At 40.0% G+C, this 23,112-nt stretch overlaps 1 protein-coding gene and 1 long non-coding RNA gene across 7 annotated transcripts in view; one reads left to right on the top strand and one right to left on the bottom strand.

Annotated features, from left to right (window-relative positions):
- The window catches only part of rreb1 (ras responsive element binding protein 1), a 183,533-nt gene that overhangs the window by 114,223 nt on the left and 46,198 nt on the right, over positions 1–23,112 (bottom strand). The gene's annotated exons all lie outside the window — the stretch shown is intronic.
- On the top strand, positions 8,396–19,702 carry LOC134298226 (uncharacterized). The gene is made up of 2 exons (XR_010005187.1): positions 8,396–8,696; positions 19,354–19,702. It is a non-coding gene; the product is annotated as an uncharacterized LOC134298226 (long non-coding RNA).

Genomic DNA, 23,112 nt, shown 5'->3' with positions numbered 1-23,112 from the left:
GGGGCAGGCAGAGATTAAAACCCAATAAACAAACTAATTAAAGACAAATACTTCTTGATTGTAAGCCCTCACAAAAATATTATAGCCACATTGGTGTAGATGTGTATCTACTCTATAGATACTAAATTGAGTCGGCATTATTGAAGGCTAAAATACTTCCAGAGATCTCATTTTGAACACATGAACCTGTTTTTAATGTAGGCCCTATTGAAATTTGCACGCAAACATCTCTTTTATTATATTAAATCTCATGTTACAGTTGAAAAGTGCCAAACAGAAACAGTTCTTTCAACTTAGACAATGAAACACCTACATAATCGTAAAGGGTACTGATAGGGACAACAGTGCTGCACAAAATAAAAAATGATTGGGAGCTGCCAGAACTGTAGGTGTTGAATTACAGAAGATTCAGAACATATCCAAGATAATAAAAGTTTCCTGAAGCAGTGTCAAGTTGTAAGCACATGGGGGAAGCACTCAAAAAGGAAACTTGATCATTTTATTCCTTGACTGAGGCATTTCAAGACTATAAAGAAAATAATACATGAATGATCACTGTATATATTTTTTTGCATTACGAATTATTCTATATCGCCCACTATTGCTCTGTGGTGCAGCAATTAATTATAAACTTTGTGGAATTTTTTAAATATTATCTGTCTGTTTTCATCAGGCAGACAGTGTTTAGTGATTTGCGCATTCAACTAGGATTCTGGGTTCAAATTCCTGCTTGGCCATGGGAACCCCATAAGTGACTTTGGGCAAGTTACATTCTCTCAGACAATGAGGGTGGTAAACCTCTTGTGAAGAAATCTTGTCCCCAAAAAAGTGTGATAGGTTTACCTAAGGGTTGCCATAAAAGGGAATACTGGAAGTCACACAACAGTAATACGTAGCAAATTTCAGTGTTTAGCTGCTACATCACTTTTGAAGTCAAAGGACTATGGAAAGCATAATAGAACACATTCCAATTATTATGGAAAAGGTAAAGGTTTTCCCCTGACATTAAGTCTAGTTGTGTCCAACTCTAGGGGCTGGTGCTCATCTCCATTTCTACTGTGTTTCCCTGAAAATAAGACAATTTCTTATATTAATTTTTGCTCCCAAAGATGTGCTAGGTCTTATTTTCAGGGGATGTTTTATTTTTCCATGAATTTTTCCATGAAGAAGAATTCATGGAAATGAATAATTGAAAATAATTGAAAATAATTGAGCATTTATTATATACCGTAGAGTAGCTGTCATCACAAACCAGCATAACCAGACAAACTGTGAATCCTATCAATAATTCCTTGTTACTACCATTATTTTCATGTACAGCAATCTATGGTACGTACATTTACCCACCCTGCCTGCTCTGTTTGGCGGGCATGCTTCCAAACAAAAACTTTGCTAGGTCTTACTTTCGGGGGAGGCCTTATATTTAGCAATTCAGCAAAACTTCTACTAGGTCTTATTTTTCGGGGACGTCTTATTTTCGGGGAAACAGGGTAAGATGAAGAGCCGGAATTGTCCATAGACACTTCCAAGGTCATGTGGCCGTTACCTTCCTGCCAGAGTGGTACTATTGATCTACTCACACTTGCATGTTTTCGAACTGCTAGGCTGGAAGAAGCTGGGGCTAACAGCGGGAGCTCACCCCACTCCTCGAATTCGAACCGCCGACCTTTTGGTCAGCAAGTTCATCAGTTCAGCAGTTTAATCCGCTGTACCACCGGGGGCTCTGTTAATTCTGCTTAGCTTTATCAGTGTCTACTGGTGATAATGTAAAGCTACGGCATTTCTCAAGGTGGGTAAGAAAAACCATGGCACCTTTACACAATGCTGGACTTCTTGTGAATCAAAATTACTCATTTCTAACACTTAAGATTGTATTAATACTAATGTAGCAGGACTTATGTGAGAAAAAATAAGATAATGCAATTGCTAGGGTACAGTAGTGTATATTTATTATAATTTTTACAATAATTATTTTCAATTTTTTTTAAAAAAAATAGCTTTCCCTGCCTCCCTAAAATTAAGTAAAATATCATCTCAGAATTATAGCATTCTGCCTGTTAAATGTTATAATTGGCAGCTACTTTAAACTACTTTAACCTGCTATTACCATAACATGGTAAACAAAGGACATGAATATAACTCTAATGTACGTTCCATTTCAGTCCCAGTTGAAGGTGTGTTGGTTCTTTTACAAAACCTATGCAAGTTGAATATCCCTTTATCCAGTTCTGAAAACAAAAATATTCCAAAATCCAAAAATCTCCACTGAAATAATGTAACCTTTACTTTCTAATGGTTCAATGCGTACAAATGTTATTTCTTGCATTATTTGAATTTAACATTAAAATATTGTGTACAAAATTACTTTCATGTTCTTGTATGAATTAATTTTGTCTTCAGATGTGTCCTCTATCTCCAGGATATCTCATTACGATTGTATATGTAAATGCAAGCATCCCAAGATCCCAAAATCTCCAAAATCCTAAATGCCTCTGGGCCCACATATTTCGGATAATGGATATTCAACTTGTATGTTGTAATATAAATGGGTTATCAATACCCATGCACACATCAGCTGCCAACAGATCAAAGCTCATATCTTAATAATTTAGTGTAGTCTTTAGGATGTCACAGAGGCTTCTTTGCTGTTTTTGATGCAACAAACTGACAGGGCTATCTTTTTGGAAACTCAGCCACAACAATCCACTTGGCTTGGCTGATATTCTGCCCATCCCTTATTATCTGAGTTGGGTATTCCTTTGTGAATCTGTAAAGAACATTAGATTCCTGTCAAACGTGGATCTCAGAAAACCTCTGCAAATCTACTACTCATGTGCTGGATCAGTGCACCCCCCCCCCCCAACACAGTTAAATCTAGGGATAGTTATTTTCAGCTTACATCAACCCTATAAAACTGAGAGAATGTGACTTGCCCAAGGTCACTCAGTAGGTTTCCAAGAGCAAGCAGAAATTGAAACTTATACTTTAAAAAATCTGGCAAAAAAAAAGAAATATATCAGAGACATACCGTGCTAAACAAGACTGCTCTTTTATTTCATGGACTGGATAAATTGATAGCTTGCATTAAGAGACTTTCAAAAGAAGATTCCAAAGCACATGGAAGAACTTGAACAGCTACGAAATTAGAGGACGTTGTGCGTACAAAGATGCAACTATTAAAGCGACCACAGTGCCCTCATTTAGTACAGCAAATAGGGAAGTGGTTATTCTGTCCTACTGCAGCTTTAGTAACTTCTCAAACAAAGAAGCTTGATGAAGGCAGACAGAGAGGGACTTATCAGCTTAGAAAATGGGAAGGATGCTCCAATTAACTACCAAGCAGTCAGACATAATTCACCCCGATGAGGCCAACAAGAGAAGACAAGATGGAGAAAACGCATGGCTCAACCATTTATGTAACCCTCAAGACATTTCCCTGCAGGCAGCAAGCTGCCAATCTCTTCTAGGACTTTCTCCCAAATAAATCAAGATATCTTAATTCACACTATATTCTTGAGGGAAATGGTCCACCGAAAGCAACTCCTGTGTAATAACGCTTTCCCCATCACTTTAACTTTTATCCCTGCTGGGAGATGTTGAAATGTTTATAAATCTAGAGTAAGTATGAAACTAGTGGGGGCTTACCAGAGAAACACCCTGTCAAATTTAGTGGTTTGGTTTGTGAACAGTGCATGATTATTTCACTGTACCAACATCATCCAAATTTCTATAGCCATACAAGGCCATTATAACTAGCTAATTATTATTATAAAAAGACATGAAGTGTGTAATAGTATGTATGAACTTTACTAAAGATAAAGGTTTCCCCTGACGTTAAATCCAGTCGTGTCCGACTCTGGGGGTTGGTGCTCATCTCCATTTCTAAGCCGAAGAGCCAGCGTTGTCCGTAGACACCTCCATGGTCATGTGGCCGGCATGACTGCATGGAGCGCCCTTACCTTCCCGCTGGAGCAGTACCTATTGATCTACTCATATTTGCATGTTTTCGAGCTGCTAGGTTGGCAGAAGCTGGAGCTAACAGCGGGCACTCAATCCACTCCCTGGATTCGAACCTGCGACCTTTCAGTCTACAAGTTTAGCAGCTCAGCGCTTTAACACACTGCCCCACCAGGGGCTCCAGGTATGAACTTTAAAAACTGGAAATATAGATTTGTTTGATGCAATCAGTAGCATGTTAGAATCCAAGAGCTACTCATGTCACGTTGCTTTTTTTCGTGTCAGGAGCAACATGAGAAACTGCAAGTTGCTTCTGATGTGAGAGAATTGGCTGCCTGCAAGGACGTTACCCACGAGACGCACAGATGTTTGATGTTTTCCCATCCTGTGGGAGGCTTCTCTCATGTACCCGTCAGGGGACTGACAGACGGAAACTCTCCCCACTACCCGAATTCGAACCACCAACCTTTTGGTCAGCAGTCCTGCCAGCACAAAGGTTTAATCCACTGCACCACCGAGGGCTCTATCACATTGCTGGTTTGATATTTTAAGACATTTGAATGTCTAGTTGACACACACACAACCAAGACTAGATTTGTCATACTTTTGAAAATGTATAAGACATTAACTGAAGAGGAGCATAGGTAATTCCAGCCTACCAATATGTCAAGCATTCAAAACAAGCAGGTCTTGGAGCATTATCCCACTACCTCAAATTAGTTGTGTGAATTTGATTTAAAATAGTGACTGGTCACAGGGATGTTGCAACCTCAATATGGTTGTTTCCCAATATAACTTTTGCTCTCTCCTTTTCTATCCCTGCAGTGATCTGTTCGACATTAGAGCTGGCACAAGAAACCCAGTTTGAAAATTACACCATGTGCCAGGACTACTATGCAATAAGCCGTACGTGGCAGTGGCTCACCACAACTATCAGGCTGTCTTTCCCCCACCACCTCAAGCAGTAATAAAGTAAGACCTACAACGTCATTTCTAAAAGGAAGAGAAAAAAAAACCTTCACAAAACTGGCTTACCAAGTGTTAACAGTCACCATGCTAATTTAAAATGGCCTTTCCATGGCAGCTGCAATATATAACTCCATACAAACACATTCATGGCTCAGGCACAGGAATATTATGAGATAGCCAACTTTAACAACAGAGTATCATGCTGTAAAGTGCCACTCTTGAACCATTTAATTCCACACAGCACATCTGTGGGAACATCCTCTACCAAACCACTGCCCTAAACTCTTATTTTGTTGTCCTGATAGATGATTCCATCTTTTTGGCAGAAGTCCCATTAAAAAAAAACATGGAAAAATTATAAAAATTGGAGGTTTTAAGGGGATGGAAATATAGGCAAGATACCGATACAGTAGTCCACATTCTATAATCAATATAACCTATTTATAATCTTTTGGAATAACACAAATGATTTAAATGGAGCTTTGTTTGCCAGTTCTGAAAAAAATACATTTGTTAAAAAAAAGAATGCATATCAAAGGAAATGGGCCAGAGGAGTTTCCAGTGTGTGACTGAGACTCTTGTGAGGATGTGGCACCATTATTTTAAGCCATAAAGCCAAGAAGAGCTAGTCACTTTATACCAGAGCAGCTCCTTATCCAGTGGTACAACTCTGTATCGAGTCTTTCTAATTTTCCTATATAATGATCTACAAGCGCCATTATATTTCTTAAAGGTCTACTTCAGGTTTCTGTTGGCTTTAAATGTAGCTTACATGCTATACAAGTATATGTGCACACACAAAGTTGCATGAATGTGGAAAGACAGGCAGACAGAGACATCATTTTCCCATGACAGGAGGGATATGCCTAAGCCAGAACATCAAAGCACTGGTCCCCTAATGTTATGCTCTTGGTAGACAAAGTCTGCCAACGAAATCATAAAAAATTGGCTCTGCCTACTGAAATTCCTCTTTATCAGGAACATGGCAGTCATGGTGGGTAGAGAGAACTTGGCGTTAAGGTTCAGCCAACCTCAACAGCAGCCTCCAGGCAGAATTAAACCAGGACACTGGCCACCTTCTTCATAGCAACAGAGCCAACAAGGAAATTCTGGGGAATGACTTGGACAAAGCTGGCATTTAGCCTCCCCATGGCCAGCTCACACTCCCTAATGTAATACTTCCATCTCAGAAACAAGGATGTGGAGCTACTTTTTATTGTCTAGCGTAGTCTTTCTCAACTTTTTTATGCTGGAGGATCCCTTGAAATAATTTCCAAGTCTCAGAGACTTCTTGCTTTAACATTTGTGATCAGAACCCCTAGCAACCTCTTGCAGAACCACAGCTGAGAAACACTGGTTTAACAACTCATCCAGCTGATGGAGTCAAAGCCACATCGCATCTGCAATATAGAAAGAATATGAAGAAGCTAGCCAGCCCAAGAAAAAAAGATAGCCCACTTCTGGAGTTTTGCAAACAAGAAGATATGCAGACACATTTCTAAGTAACAACAACAACTTTCCAGCTGAGAGAACAAATTTGGTAGCCTAATCTTTCATAGACTATGTCTACTCCTTCAGACATGTGTCTGAGGAAATAGAATAAATGTGCAGAACTAATGAAATTTGATACTACATTAACTGTCATGGCTCAATAGTATGGAATCATGAGAGTTGTAGTTTGCTGTGGCACCAGGGCTCTTTGGCAGAGAAGGCTAAAGAGCTTGTACAGCTACAGTTTCTATGTATTTGTTTTATTTTTTTATTATTTATTTCATGTCATAAGCATTGCATAAATAAGTATAAAACTGGGGTGCAAAAGTGTATTCATTCATAGATCAGTGGTTCTCAACCTGAGGTCCCCAGATGTTTTGACTTTCAACTCCCAGAAATCCTAACAGCTGGTAAACTGGCTGGGATTTCTGGGAGTTGTAGGCCAAAAACACCCGGGGACCCCAGGTTGAAAACCACTGGCATAGATGCACCCTTCATCTCTGAAAGCATATGCTACCAACTTCATCATCTCAGATTCCAAGATCCCTTTGCATACTGATGTTCCAAACTAACACGGCTATGTCTTTGAATTTCCCAGCTGCCAGCTAGTGAAGTAGCACAGATGTAGAATGGCAGTTGAGCCACTCTCCCTTCATACATAAGTATGTACATGGAAAATAAAAGCTTTGAGAACCTGTGATTATGGAATCTTTGGTCAGTGATGGATGCCAGCCTTTGGTGACCTTTGACCCTGAGCCTGTATTGCATACTCTAGCAGATATCCAGCCGCTGCATTCTTCATGCAGAATATGGTGATAGCTCTATTAGTTGAGAAGCATGCAAAAGTGACCCACAGCTATTTCCTGCATGGACAAATATGCATATATATTAATGCAGAATCTACCATATATATAGGAAGATGCTGCACCAAGCAAATTTCTTCGATATGGCACAAATGGGTCACAAAAGACAGCAGTGTGCAAAAAAGTTCCACTTACTGTATACATTAATGTACAGTGTTCCCTCACTTATCACTGGGGTTAGGTTCCAGGACCACCCACAATAAGTGAAAATTCACAAATTAGGGACACAATATTTATTTTAATATTTATACATTATCTTAGTAGTTATACACTATTTTAAGTCTTTATCAACCAATCGTGTGTTGATAAATCGCCTCTTTCTCCTCCCGTTGCCACTTAGGCTCCTTTTCTCTCCCTTCGGCTTCTCCTTCCTCCCTTCCTTAAGCTGTAAATTATAATTGTTATGATTTATAATAGTCTTTTAGAGTTTATTGAAAAACCACAAAACAGCGAATCCGCGAAAAGTGAACCGCGAAGTAGTGAGGGAACACTGTATAAGTTGACGTCAGGTTTGGAAGCCAAAATTGTGGTTTGTGATATGATCAGAAGATAAGTTGGGAGTCCTTCCACAGAGAGAAGAAAACACCACTGATGCCCAGGAAGCCAGCCATCTCTGGCCGCTGCTACCATCTTCCCATCCAGTTATTTTAAAAGGCCAGAAATAGAACCATGGTAGAGAGTAGTGGAGATCGGTACTTCTTTTAGGTTCCCCCTGTACAGACTAAGCTCTTGTCTTCACTACTGTACTCAAAGAAGGGAATGTTTCTTTTTGAAAAAATAAGAGTTAAGGGACAGTATTCAATTTGACCCATTGATAAGTCAACCCAGTTATTTTGGGTTGATTTTTTTTTACTATAATTTCTGGACTTAGACACGAATATATATGGGAGGATTCCTGGGCTTGTTGCTGAATCCTGCTTCCACAGCTGAGCACTCACTGATTCTTCACATGTATGTATGTGGATGTATGCAAACTGAGGGTTCTTGGAAGGCAGGTTGCTTTACTGAACTGTAGGAAATAACAAGCGGCTGTATGCAGAAGTATTAGGACTGCTGCTACTTGTTCCCTCTGCCCATTCAGATGGCAACCCCAACAGAGGGCATGAAAGCACACAGCAAAGAATGCTGCCTGTTCCAAAGGTTGACGAGTACAGACAAGTGCACTGACCATCCATTCGCGGAAGGAACAGCTGGGAGCAGCAAAGCACACTATAGCGTTCGGCCCAGCCATGTGCCAACAGAGAGAGAGAGCCTTTGTAAGATGATTTCATAACCGAGCCAAGAAGCAAAAGGGGAGGGAGCAGGAAGAAGAAGGTTGTCTAAAGAGGTGGAGAAACGAAGGTTTACTGGAGATGCCTTAGAGCATGGAGAGCAGACTTATAACTGGATTTAGAGTCCTGCCTAACCTGTTTTGTGGTATGTACCGTTTAACTGTGTTTTTTCTTCCCCGTTTCTTTCTTGGCAAGAAAGCCGGAGCCCTTTCCCACTCCCCTCTCCTTCCCTTTTTAACACAACACAGGACTCTGGAAAAGTAACACTTGAAAGAAGGACCTCTAAAGTCCAACAGACAAAACATTTATTAAGACACTTCAGTATATTCTGCATTGTTGGAACATCGGTTCAACTTTCACAGCTGTTTCTGAACACTTTTTGGTGCCTCTCTCTCCACAATAAGAAAACAAAGTTTGGAAGATTGTTTATTATTCAACATGTCTTCTATTAAAACATAATTCTCATTCTTTCTCTCATCTCATACATACACATAAACATATAAAAATTCACCTCCTATGTTAAAAGCATGCAATACTTGGATACATATCAAGGCAGGCAATCAACAACCTGAAAATTAGGGGTTCGCCTATTTAATACAAAAGATTTGTAGCCCTAACATTAGCAGATATTGTGATGGTTAAGTAGCCTTCAAGCAGTTAACAATTATGGCAGGGAAAAGGCTTAAAAGAGAATATAAAAGGAGGAGGAGGTAGAAAGTAAAATCTGGTGAATTGAACTATGTTTCACTACAATACACCTTAAATTTCCTTTAGAGAAGCTTAGGACAAAATAATTTGGATCTCAAAAATGGGCATTAGTCTAGATTGGTGGTTCCCAACCTGTGGGCTGGAGAACGAAAATCCGGTCCACGAAGCTCCTTCCTCTTTATTTTATTTATTTATTTATTTTTACTTATTTTATTTCCATTCCTTTCTGAATCAGCACCCCAAATAAACAAACCGAATCTAAAGTTGACCAAAAACTGATTCATAACCCTTTGAGTACTAATGTTGGAGCGTGGTGCCTGGTCAAAGTGGTCCCTGGTCAAAGTGGTTCCTGGTCAAGTGGTGCTTGGTCAAAGTGGTCCCTGGTCAAAAAAAGGTTGGGAACTACTGGGCTAAATACATTAAAATACATTATTCACAAAACACACTGGGACCCACATATTAAAATTTCATTTTTGTTGGCCGGCCAGAATCCTAAAATAACACACAAAACAGCCCTTTTCCTATTCAAAGCCACACAACTGAGAATTGCATATCTGGAATCAATTGGGGTAAACAGTGCAGGTGATGCAGATATTTGACCTGAACGGGGTCTTGTTAACAGCTTGTTTATTTTAACTTCTTTTTTTACCGCGGGTTGTATGTTGTATGTTGTATGTATGTCTATGTGTTAAATGTTTTGATATGGCCGATGGGCTAATCAATAAAACGTGATTTGATTTAAAATCTGAAAACAGATAGAAGGTTGCAAAATCCACCAAGATGGGGCCTAGTGCCAAAATAATGTGCTATATTCCAGATACCAGCACCACATATGAAACATAGTGCAGCTCAGAACCATCAGCGATACAAGTTCTGTAATATGGGTTATGCACCCTTCCAGATGACGTTGGACTGTAACTCCGAACAGTCCTAGCTAGATGAACCGATTATGATAAATACTGGAAGTTGCAGACCAACAATAAAATTTAATCTCTGCTGCAAAAGAACATCCTGACAGATGTGCAGGGATTCTCCAAAGGGATAATTAGTCCCTTATGAGCCACTCTGAGTCTCCTTTGTGGAGAAAGAAAGCAGGGTATAAATCATAAATAAATAAATAATTTCTTTTTCTTCGTTTATACTTTTTAACCAGGAGGAAGAAAAGAGTTCTTTGGGAAATGTTTTAAGCCCTATGCTTTATGGACATATTTGTTCTCAAACAGCCAATCACTGAAGCAGTTTTAAGCAAAACTCAAAATATTCACGAATCATTTGCTTCCCAACTGTTTCATAATGATTTGTGGCATTTCAACTGAAATAAGTTTCAATATCCTGGTAAATCCTACCAAGGACTGGATCAATAACCACTAGCAAAATTATTTTGAGTTGAACCGCACTAAGAGGGACCAAGCCAGATCAGCAACTTGTCTTCTAGCCCAGCAAGGCAAGACAGGATTCAGGATGGTTAGGCAAATACATCTGTATCCTTTATGGGCCGTACTTTCAACTTGGCAAGTCACAGCTTCTATGTAAATATGATGTGCTTGATGCACACCCCATGAGAGCAGGAAGCAGGCGCGGTTCTTTTTTCTGGGCATGCAATGCTGCTTGGCAGATTTCTCTTCCATTACTAGGGGGAAAAAATCCTTAGTCACAGTAAGTCCATGTAATGTTTGTCAGTTACGAAGTGTTTTACAGTTCTAAATAAAAGTTTCCTCTCCCTAATTAATAGGAGTAAAAAGAAAAGAAACAGAGAACAAAAAACACAGATAAGATAGCTAGCTAGACAGACAGATAGACAGATAGAGAGATGTTGATTGAAGCTCCCCAAATGGAGCACATTGATTTTTCCTTTCCAGGCAATTTCACTTGGAAAAGAAAAAGTGTGATTCTGAGATCAGCACAAAATGGTGCCCAAAAGAAGACGATCTCTGAGACTATCTCTACAAGACAGTGTTTTGCTTAGGAATGTAAATGTCAGGAACGAATAGGTGGTGTTATATTTTAAGCAATGTTTCCTTTAGCCTTTTCACTTCAAGCAGGAAAATAGATGAACTAGATGTTTCAACCCACATCCCACACACACCCAGAGTTTCGCTGAAGGGCTAACACATTGACTCCAAGATGTTGTTAGGAGGCACAATACATTCAGAGTCCCAATAACAATAGTCTACTATCGCATTGTCTTAAGATAAGATATAACCATCAAAAGAAATCAGATAATTCCCCCTTTAAAATCTAAACTAAATTAACAGAAGAGAAGGTTAAGGAGAAGATGAAGACAGGATTAGTATTTCAGACTATTGTTAGCCATGGAAAGGCTATTATATATACAGACTGTTCTACAACAGACGTTCATAACATTTGGTCCTACAAATGTTTTCAACTCCCAGAAGCCTCAGACATCTTGGTCAATGCTCAGAGATTCCAAGAATGGAAATTCAAAACATCTGGTGGGCCAAAGTTTGAAAACCAAAATAAAAATATAAACCTTCCTTGCTTAGTTTCTCCATACCTCACAACCTCTGAGGATGCCTGCCATATAATGTGGGTAAAATGTCAGGAGAGAATACTTCTGGAACATGGCCATACAGCCCAGAAAACATACAACAAGCCTTTGAAAACCTAGAACACATGCTAGTGATGATAATTCATATATGCAATGAAATGTAAGAAAGACAGTTTGATGCTGTTACCGTGTTTCCCCGAAAATAAGACAGTGTCTTATATTAATTTTTGCTCCCAAAGATGCTCTAGGTCTTATTTTCAGGGGATGTCTTATTTTTCCATGAAGAAGAATTCACATTTATTGTTGAACAAAAAAAAAGAACATTATATACTGTACAGTAGTTGTCATCACAAGCCAGCATAACCAGACAAACTGTGAATCCTATCAAGAATTTCTTGTTAATACCATTATTTCCATGTACAACACTCTATAGTACGTACATTTACCGATCCTGCATGCTCTGGTGTGCTGTTTGGTGGGCATGCTTCCAAACAAAAACTTTGCTAGGTCTTACTTTTGGGGGAGGCCTTATATTTAGCAAACCAGCAAAACTTCTACTAGGTCTTATTTTTTGGGGATGTCTTATTTTAGGGGAAACAGGGTAGTAGGTGTTTTCACATGTGCTCCTAACTAACTCAGTAGTTAAGATAGACACAGTTAAGAAAAGGAAAGAGAAACAAAACCATGCATTTCCAAGCAACGGGGACTTCTGCTATCATTCCTGTGGGGGAGAAAATGCTTGTAGACTCTATCACTTTCTTCTTGCAGTATGGAAAATGCAGAACAAAAATACACCAGGCTGCTGGGAAGGACACCACCTGCCATTTTATCACTAACTCAAGGAAACAACCAGCAACACCACGGAAACCACCAAATTGTGCATTCAGACAGATGGTTCTGAAACTTATAGACTTGGTACCAAGGTAAAAGGTATGCTTTCCATGACTTTGCTCTCTCTGTGCAGAGCAGAAAGCAAGACATTCATAGAACATTCAGGACCTTAGTGCAGAACTTTCCAAACTGTGTGTTGCTACACGTTAGTGCGTCGGCTGCAGAATATCGGAGTGTTGCACAAATCTAAGGAGAAACCTCTGAGTCTATGTGAAATAAACAATGATGGTAAAAAGGTAAAGGTTTCCCCTTGACATTAAGTCCGACTCTTGGGGTTGGTGCTCATCTCCATTTCTAAGTCGAAGAGCCGGCGTTGTCCTTAGATGCCTCCTAGGTCACGTGGCCAGCATGATTATATGGAGTGCCGTTACATTCCGACCAAAGTGGTACCTATTGATCTACTCACATTTGCATGTTTTTGAACCGCTAGGCTGGCAGAAGCTGGGGCTAACGGTGGGAGATCACCCCATCCCACGGATTTGAACCACTGAACTTCCGGTCAGCAAGTTCTGCAGCTTAACAGTTTAACCCACTGTGCCACATATGAAAAATATAAACTATATATATATATATATATATATATATATATATATATATATAATGTTTTTTAAAAAATCTAAATGGAAGTTTTTCATGAGCTATGTTGTGTCCCCATACATATTTTGTATTACAATTTATATGTACGTTCTATATTTTATAAGTGATTGGTATAAGTTTGCAAGTAAACATGTCGCCAAATGATGTGCGTCTAAAAAGTATGCCACCGACATGAAATGTTTGGAAATCTCTGCTCAAGTGCAACCATGGACCTAATGCCAAGTCACAAGGAGGTGAACAAAGTGTCATTTTCATGTGGTCATCAATACAAGAAGATCTCATTTAAAGACTCTGGGTACTGTATATTCAAATGCCCATTTTTATGCACATCAACAAAGTCAACTGATTCTATTTTAAAATTTCCCTCTGTCCCAACATTTTGCTGAGCAACAAGTCAGAGGAAAGGGGTCTTTGCAATTTAAAATTATCATAAATCAAAACATCAGTGGGTTCAAATACTTTATTGCCCCATTGGTACTCTCCTTGATTTGTGAAAACAGGATGGGCAGGGCAGTAAGATTCTGAAGTGAACAGAGCAGCAGTATTAATCCTCTGGCCTCCTTTGCAAATGTTCCAATATCTACAGTGACAGCCAAGCCACTGAGATTGAAATATAGCGAAGTCAACCTTGTTGGCTTAGCAGGTGCTTCGTATCAATCAATGTGTCTCACAGAGCGACTTCCACAACTGCAAGTGAATCACTCCTGGGTATCCATATTTAAAATACACCAAATGCAACAAGTGGCAGCCAATGGAGGTTTCTTTCCTTTATGGCACATCTTTTTTTTTCATTTTGGTTAATTATGCCTCTGAAAAATAAATATAGGTACTTTTTATGGATTGAAGAAAATCCCACTAAGGATAAGAGAGCCAGCTGTCAAAGGCAAAAATAGTGTTGCTTGATACAAAAATCTGGTTTGTGCAAAGACCTCCGGCAGGCCAAACTGGTCCCAAGCAGTGTGGGATGTGGCTAGTTATATTGAACAGTTGTGCTCCCAGCAACAAACAGGGCATTCATAAAGACTGGAAGAGCCTCTGTTCTGGGGGCTTTAAGCTCTGCAACTGAAACAATCTGTTGCTGAAGCTTTTCTGAGGGAGTGTTAAAAAAATTAGACCATGGGGAAGGGGGTAGAGAGAAGGATGCTTCAGCTGCAGAAAATGTTATATGCAAAAGAAATATCAATTTTAAAAAACCCACACACCCCAGACACACAAAATGAATAAGAACTACTGTTGAGTATTTTCACCCATTTCTGCCTTAGCTGGCAATGTAGGAAATGTGGCCCAAAGGCAAATTACACAGCATAATAGACTATACAATTGAAAATTGGAGGGGGGACTGGGATTGGGGAGGGGCTAAATGAAAAAAAGAAAAAGGGTGAAAAGTGTTATTTTGTGCTTTATAAATTGCAAATAAGCATTTCGAAACAAGTATTTCAGAACTGAGACTACATCTTGGTCAGCCAAATAAACCAGCTAATTCCATGTCTACTATATTATTAGCTATGCCTCCTCCACATTTGCGCTGAAAAGGAAACATCTGGTATAAACTAAATGTCACTGTAGACAATCCCTTATAAATGTTTTAAGAGTTGGAGCTATTAAACAAGGGGGTGTTCGGCATAATGGACGTTGTTGATTAAGGAATCTCTTTCCATGCAACCCACTGGTAAACTATGTGCTACGTACATGATAATGTGGCCATTCTGTAAGCCCTGTATCACACACATCTATTAAGACATTTTTTTAAAAATCCACAAAGAACTTTACTGGATGACCAAAATGCAGAAAATACATCATACAACCTTTTAAAGCTTTACTGGCTTTTTCACCAGGAAAAGAAGTTAAACATCATGTTGGATTAAAAAGATGACAGTGTTAGAGTCATAGGCCTACTCTATCTCTTTTAGCAGGAACCTCCAATGGTGCAGGGGGTTAAACCACTGAGCTGCTGAACTGTCTGAAAGATCGGCGGATCGAATCTGGGGACTAGGGTGAGCGCCCGCTGTTAGCCCCAGCTTCTGCCAACCTAGCAGTTCAAAACCATGCAAATGTGAGATCAATAGGTACTGCTCTGGCAGGAAGGCAATGGAGCTCCGTGCAGTCTCAGATTACATCATCTGATGTATACTGTTGAGTTTATACATCATCTGCAGTATATTTCAACCACCATACAACAGGTTCAAAGGGAGCTGAGTTTTGAAACCCACAATTTTATCCAACATGGTAAGCCATCAAACAAGTCAACAGGAGTATGAAAGAGCAGATAGAGTGTTCAATGTGTTGTCGAAGGCTTTCATGGCCAGGATCACAGAGTTGTTTTATGTTTTCCAGGCTGGATGGCCATGTTCCAGAAGTATTGTCTCCTGACGTTTCACCCACATCTATGGCAGACATCCTCAGTGTATGGCAATCTCCAGGGTTTTGTATATGTGTCAGGAGCAACTTGAGAAACTGCAAGTTGCTTCTGGTGGGAGAGAATTGGCCGTCTGCAAGAACGTTGCCCAGGGGACACCCAGATGTTTTACCACTGTGTGGGAAGCTTCTCTCATGTCACCGCATGGGAAGCTGGAGCTGACAGATGGGAGCTCACCCCACTTCCCAGATTTGAACCGCCAACATTTCAGTCAGCAGTCCTGCGAGCACATGAATTTAACTCATTGTGCCATCAGGGGCTCCTGCAATCTCCAGTGAAAGTTGTTAATTTCCCATAAGTTCACATCCTCTGTATGTATGGGGATCACAATTTATTTGCATGACACTCTAATAGGTTGTTCATACCTTTTTGCTTACTAACCATGTCTTTATTTCCTTTCAACATAAGGAGAATATTTAGATGTGGTTATTTCCCCAGGTATCACCACAAGGGAAGTAAATCCACCAGTTAATGAATCACCTCACCCATCTGATAAAAAATACCAATGTACTGTTTTCTCCATCATATTGCTCTCTTCTGTTCTATAGAGCTTCTCGGGAACTTCATGGCCCATGGTATAGTTTTACAGGCTACACAGCAAGCAAAGACCAGTAAGAATTCTACTTTTTAGTGATAAGGGAAGCACAGGAAAGTCCTCCAAGAATATTTTTTTTAAACAAAAGTTGTGCTAGGCGTAAACATTAAAGATGGGACAAATCAAAGTTGAATAGATACTGACCTAATGCCAAAATCCACAGTTGGGCAATACCTTTATTGAGACCAGCCCAAATGTCACAAAAGCATGCAAGATTTTGAGCTCTTAAAACTATTCATTTCATCAGTCAGTTTTCCTGCTACACATTCACTGTTACGATTGCCAGCAAACAAGGAGGATGGTAGTATCTTACCTATAAACCACAACCACACAAATTTAACAGGCAGGAACAATTAATATGCATGACCCAGATGAACCTATCCATTAAAAAAAAATAAGAGCACATTACATTGTTAGGGTTCACCATAAACCATCTGACCAGTTCTCTCAGCTCCCACAATCTGCAATGAAGTCCGTTTAGTTTCCAACACAATTGAGAAAAAGAAAAAAGACAGCCAGGTGGAAGCCAAATTTCACTGTAAATACACAAGTAAAACCAGGAAGCAAGCTCATCTGAAATGCACTACAGTGAAATGTATACTGCACTGTAACAAAACCTTCTCTTTCCCTGTCTTTAAATTTATGATTTTGAAGCTCTGTAGTGCCTCTTACTACCAGTATAAAGCTGCCAGAGATATTAAAAACTTTCCCCACCAATTCCCCAAGATGTGGGACACATACTACAGGCACACAAACCTATGTGACAAGAGGACCTGTTGCTTCTCTTTGAGGACTGCTTTGACAGTTTTATTAACAGAAGGTGGAAAAATGAGTCTGGACACTTTGACAACTCATTAAACTTAGGGGTTAATATGATAAGCTTGTGTTTATTTTGACTAAAGTGTGGTCACTCTTGTTTCTTTTACGCTCTCAACTGCGTGCACCAATGGTAAATGTATAATATAACAAATTTAAGAAACGCGGAAAGACAGGGATCCTATTACACTTGCTCCTCTTGCATGGTAGAGGACTCCTAAGTAATTTTTTATGATCATCCTATCATATCAAACCTATAATTCAGTAGTTCTCAATCTTTGGGCCGCTGCCCAGCAGAGTGCTACAAGGACGAAAATCCGATCCATGAACCTCCTTCTTCAATTCTTTATTTTATTAATTTTATTTCCGCTCTTTTCCACAGAGCTGACTATTGCATTGGATAGATCACATCAGCTCTAGATTACTAAATATGGTTTTTGTGGGTGAGCAGATGGCGACTATTGGATGGCATATGTTCTGTATCAGGAACTAGAGCTGATGAAGTCTATCCAATGTAATTTTCTGAATCAGCACCAAAGTAACCAAACCAAATCTAAAGTTGACCAAAAACAGATTTATAACCCTTTTGGTACTAATGTTGGAGAATGATCCCTGGTCAAAGTAGTCCCTGTTCAAGTGATCCCTGATCAACGTGGGCCCTGGTCAAAAAAAGGTTGGGAACCACTGCTATAATTGGCTTAATGTCCTGAAATTAATTCTTGTGACAGATAATCAATGTATTTACCAGTCAGCAGTTCATATTGTTTTAAAACTGAATTTTGTAACCATTGTTTCACTGAGTTGCTGTGAGTTTTCTGTGCTGTATACCCATGTTCCAGAAGCATTCTCTCCTGATGTTTCACCCACATCTATGTCAGGCATCCCCAGAGGTTGTAAGGTATGTTGGAAACTAGGCAAGTGGGCTTTATATATCTGTGGTAGGTCCAGGGTGGGAGAAAAAACTCTTTGTCTACTTGAGGCAAGTGTGAATGGTGCAATTGGTCACCATAATTAGCACTGAATAGCCTCGCAGCTTCAAAGCCTGGCTGCTTCTTGCATGGGGGAATTCTTTGTTGGGAAATGTTAGCTGGCCTGATTCCTGTGTTTTCTGAGTGTTGTTCTTTATCCTGGTTTTAGTTTTTTAATACTGGCAGCCAGATTTTGTTCATTTTCATAGTTTCCTCCTTTCTGTTGAAACTGTCCGCATGCTTGTGGATTTCAATGGCTGACATTGTTTCACTAACTATGTATTATATATGTGGGTTCCCGGTGGCACAGTGTGTTAAAGCACTGAGCTGCTAAACTTGCAGACCGAAAGGTCGCGGGTTTGAATCCAGGGAGCAGAGTGAGCGCCTGCTGTTAGCTCCAGCTTCTGCCAACCTAGCAGTTCGAAAACATGCAAATGTGAGTAGATTAATAGGTACCTCTCTGGTGGAATGGTAACAGCCCTCCATGCAGTCATGCCGGCCACATGACCTTTGAGGTGTCTACAGACAACGCCGGCTCTCCGGCTTAGAAATGGCGATGAGCACCAACCCCCAGAGTCGGACACGACTGGACTTATCAGGGGAAACCTTTACCTTAACTCCATCACAATAATGTACATCTGCCATAGTAACCACCACAAAATATGAATTACATTGTAGAATCATAGAATAGTAGAGTTGGAAGAGACCTCATGGGCCATCCAGTCCAACCCCCAGCCAAGTAGCAGGAAATCGCTTTCAAAGCACCCCCGACAGATGGCCATTAAGCAGAGGCTGGATGGCCATCTGTCGGGGATGCTTTGAATGCGATTTCCTGCTCCTTAGCAGGGGGTTGGACTGGATGGCCCATGAGGTCTCTTCCAACTCTACTATTCTATGATTCTACAATGTAATTCATATTTTTACTTGTGTGTTTATTCTGAAAAATATCTTTGAATGAAAAAAGCACCAGCAAAACAATTGGATTCCTAAACTTTCATAATTACTTTTCTGAACTGCAACTCCTAGCATCCCAAAGTCAGCAGGATCAGTGCCTGGGGATTCTGGTATTCCTAAATACATTTCCATGTTGTACTAAAATCTAAAAGATTTTGCTGAGTCATATTATAACTTTTTTATTTCCTTTTACTTGCTTCAAAAGTTAACATGTGAACTGTACATTGGTATTTAAGGATCTGAAGCTGGAGGCATTTGTATTTTTCACTGCACCGCCACCCATCTCTCCAAAGGCTGCCTGCCTTTCAGTGTAATCTCTCTCCACTCCCTTTCTCTTCTCTTCCAAAGCTACAGGCATGAAGATGCAGGCCAAAGTACAAGCAAGGAAAACTAGCCAACCGTAGCTTGCCGAGGCTTACCTCCTCCCTCCCCCATGTGGCATTGCTGGACCAATCATGATGCTCCACCCAGCTGTTCGGCTCTACTCCCGCACCCAATGACTGACAGCAGTGCACTGTTGCTGCAGAAGTTGTCATCCATCACTGGAGAAAGAGAGCTGCGCCGTGTACCAGAAACTTTAGACATCTTAAAACCACACGAGCATCTGTATTTCCTCCCTCCACAGCCTGGATTCTTTCTTAAGGGAGTGCAGGCTAGCACAGTCATTACCAAAAACAATTAAAAACTTTTCAAAGCATTTTAAAGAGCATTCTTGTTGGATTAAATGGTGTTCAGTCAATTGCACACGCAAAAAAAGACCATGCACACTGTTTTGGATAGAGCACACTATGTTAAAGCCTTGTTCTGGCAATATTTTACAGCGTAAGGTAATGCATACTTTTTGATCTGATCGTTCCCCATTTTATCCATTAGTGGTGATGTTTGGCCCCATGTTAGCCGCCCCAAGTCCCTTCGGGGGAAATGGGAGGCGGAATAGAAAAATAAAATATTTTATTATTATGACACAGCAAACAAGATAGATATGCTGGATTTTGTATCACAAAATCACAAGTCGAACACTTCCCAAGTGTCTAGGACTGTGTGATGTATTTTCAGATGATGCGTACAGATCCCAGTAGGGTGGCCTTTTGCAGTTGGCAGATCGTAATTTTGTCAATGTCTATTGTTTCCAAATGCTGGCTGAGATCTTTTGGCACAGCACCCAATGTACCCATCACCACTGGGACCACCTGCACTGGTTTCTGCCAGAGTCTTTGAAGTTCAATATTGAGGTCCTGATAGCGGCTGAGTTTTTCCTGTTGTTTTTCGTCAATGCGACTGTCACCTGGGATGGCAACATCAATGATCCAAACCTTTTTCTTTTCCACAACTGTGATGTCTGGTGTGTTGTGTTCCAGAACTTTGTCAGTCTGGATTCGGAAGTCCCACAGTATCTTTGTGTGCTCATTCTCTAATACTTTTGCAGGTTTGTGATCCCACCAGTTCTTTACTGCTGGGAGCTGGTACTTGAGGCATAAGTTCCAATGAATCATTTGGGCCACATAGTTGTGCCTCTGTTTGTAGTCTGTCTGTGTGATTTTCTTACAGCAACTGAGGATATGATCAATGGTTTCGTCAGCTTCCTTGCACAGTCTGCAGCATCATCATTATTATTATTATTATTATTATACTTAAAGTTTGCCTTTAGGGACTATTTGGTGCTCTTTCCCTAATTCGTATCACTATCAAAAGAGAAAAGTCAGAATCTGGCAGAATATAACATGCACCCAGATGACAGAGAACTGGGTTGCTAAAGACTCAAGGGTAGGCAAGATGCTTATCAAGTGAGGCAGCTAGTATTTCTGAGGTGGAGGCGCCTCTAATTTCCCTGCACCGAGTCTATTTTTAAATCGCCAATCACATGCATGCCTGTGTGTGCAATGTGTGCAAAGGAGTGACCGAATAAGCAAGATGTTCCCCAATATTTCACAAGTTATTCTTACAGATAGTTCATACCTTAAAGGGTTAAAAGGGATACAATTTTTTCATCCAAAGAAAAAACCCAAAAGATGGTACAAAGAAGGCATCGTGTGCCAATGCACACTGCCACGCAAGCACTGGGGCAAAAGCATCCTATCAGCCTTTCCATCTACAATTCTCCTAGCTTATGAGAGCAATCGATGAGGTTGATGCTGTAGGGAAGGCCAAAGGTAGAAGGTGTGTGTTTGAGAGAGGAGGTGGGGAGGGAAAGACAAATTTAGTATTGGTTACGACTGGTAGAACTCAATTGTGTTCCATATGCCTTTTTCTATTCTTATGCCACGCATTTCATCTTACTCACAACTGCTTGATTTATACAACAAACACACTAGACATTTCCCACATAACTTCAGAACGTAAATCAACCAGAAAGAAAGCGAACAAAGGCATGCAAACCCCAACGAATGAGAATGAACAAATGCACAACTTCCTAAGTGGAGTTCCAGCCAGAACTCTGCAGGTCTGTGCTGATCACTTTAATGTCGCCAGCAGTAATATGACGCAAGAGTAGCAAGGCTACAGAACATGCTCGGAGAGGAACAAAGTGACCAGCAGGTCTGTTTGCTGTCCTCAAACATGAGCTTTCCTCTGAGATTGGAAAGAGATCAATTCTTGACATGCTTGCCCCAAGTCTCTGCAATCCCGGGAGAGAGATGCTAATTGTAAATCTTTTTGCACACAGAACAAGGAACTAGCATTTCCAGCTTTTCAATCAAGCTATAAGCAGATGCATCATGCACTCAGACACTTTAGAAGCACCTTTCAAATGCAGAAATATTTCAAATAGTCAGTCCAAACCAAGACACTTGTTGCATGACTCAACATAACTGCATTCATCAAATCTCTCTTTGAGGTTGTTTCAGGGCTAAGTCAACTCTCTCATTTTGAAGCCACCATATGGAATTTGGGCGAAATGAGAGTGAAAACACGCACGGTGTAGCTTGCTTTCCCCTCCGTTTATTTGCTTATTTAAAACAAAAAACAAAATGAAGTATTCCATCCTTTTGACCTTGGACTTGTTCGTTTTGTCGGTGTCTTTCAGCACATTCTCTTTGCTAACCATTCAACACACTGTGAGCCCTGATAAAAGTGGTTAATGTTTACTGAAACCTGCGCATGAACTGTGCTAAGCCTGATTTCGGGGTGGAGGGAAGGAAAAGAAAGACAAAGTTCTGCTTACAGCATCTAGAACTATTTCTTTTTTAAAAGTTGCTATCATTAGTACTTTTTCCTAGCAAGTCATTTTAAATAAATTCATCTATTACTAACGGAAAGGAGACTAGGAAGTATGGGTAAGGAAAAGAAAAGCATCACAGACAAGCATAAAAAAGCAAGAATTCCTAGTCTACCTGTAACACAGCAACTTTCACAAAATGCTTTTTAAAGTACAGTATCCATTGTACTTGCTTCCTACATAAATGAGATAAAGTCAAGGTCATGGTGTATACATAAATAAGCAAACAATCATTGTCAGCAGGCATATATGTGAAACCCTCATTTTTTTGTGCAATAGGTTCCCTGATGCACAACACTTAGAACAAAAGGGTAGTTAAGCGGAGACTGAAATGCGTACTTTTGTGGACTACAACTCTCTAAACCAGCGGCTCTTAACCTATGGGCCGTGGCCCAGCAGTGGGCCATGAGAACAAAAATCCAATCCACAAATCCCCTTCCTCTTTATTTATTTTAATTATTTTATTTCTGCTCATTTCTGTAGAGCTGACCATTGCATGGGATAATAATAATAATATAATAAAACTTTATTTATACCCCGCCACCATCTCCCCGTGGGGACTTGGGGCAGCTTACATGGGGCAGAGGCCCAAACAACATAGAACAAAACATAAACATCATAATACAAATCACACTATAAAAGATAAAACAGTAATACAATATATCAATTAAAACAAAAATACAGGATAAAACATTGCATTTAAAACACATAAATGGTAAAATTGTAATAAAAACGGGATAGATTATTAAAAACCCTCTGGGGCTGATTAATTAATGACTGGGATAGACCACATCAGCTCTAGATTATTAATATGTTTTTCTGTGGGTGAGCAGATGGCGATTACTGGATGATACATGTTCTGTATCAGAAGCTAGAGCTGATGTGGTCTAGCC

The sequence above is a fragment of the Anolis carolinensis genome, chromosome 4, assembly GCF_035594765.1.
Source record: "Anolis carolinensis isolate JA03-04 chromosome 4, rAnoCar3.1.pri, whole genome shotgun sequence".
NCBI lineage: Eukaryota > Metazoa > Chordata > Lepidosauria > Squamata > Dactyloidae > Anolis > Anolis carolinensis.
The sequence above is the reverse complement of the archived record's forward strand: the minus strand, read 5'-3'. Positions and strand labels throughout refer to the sequence as shown.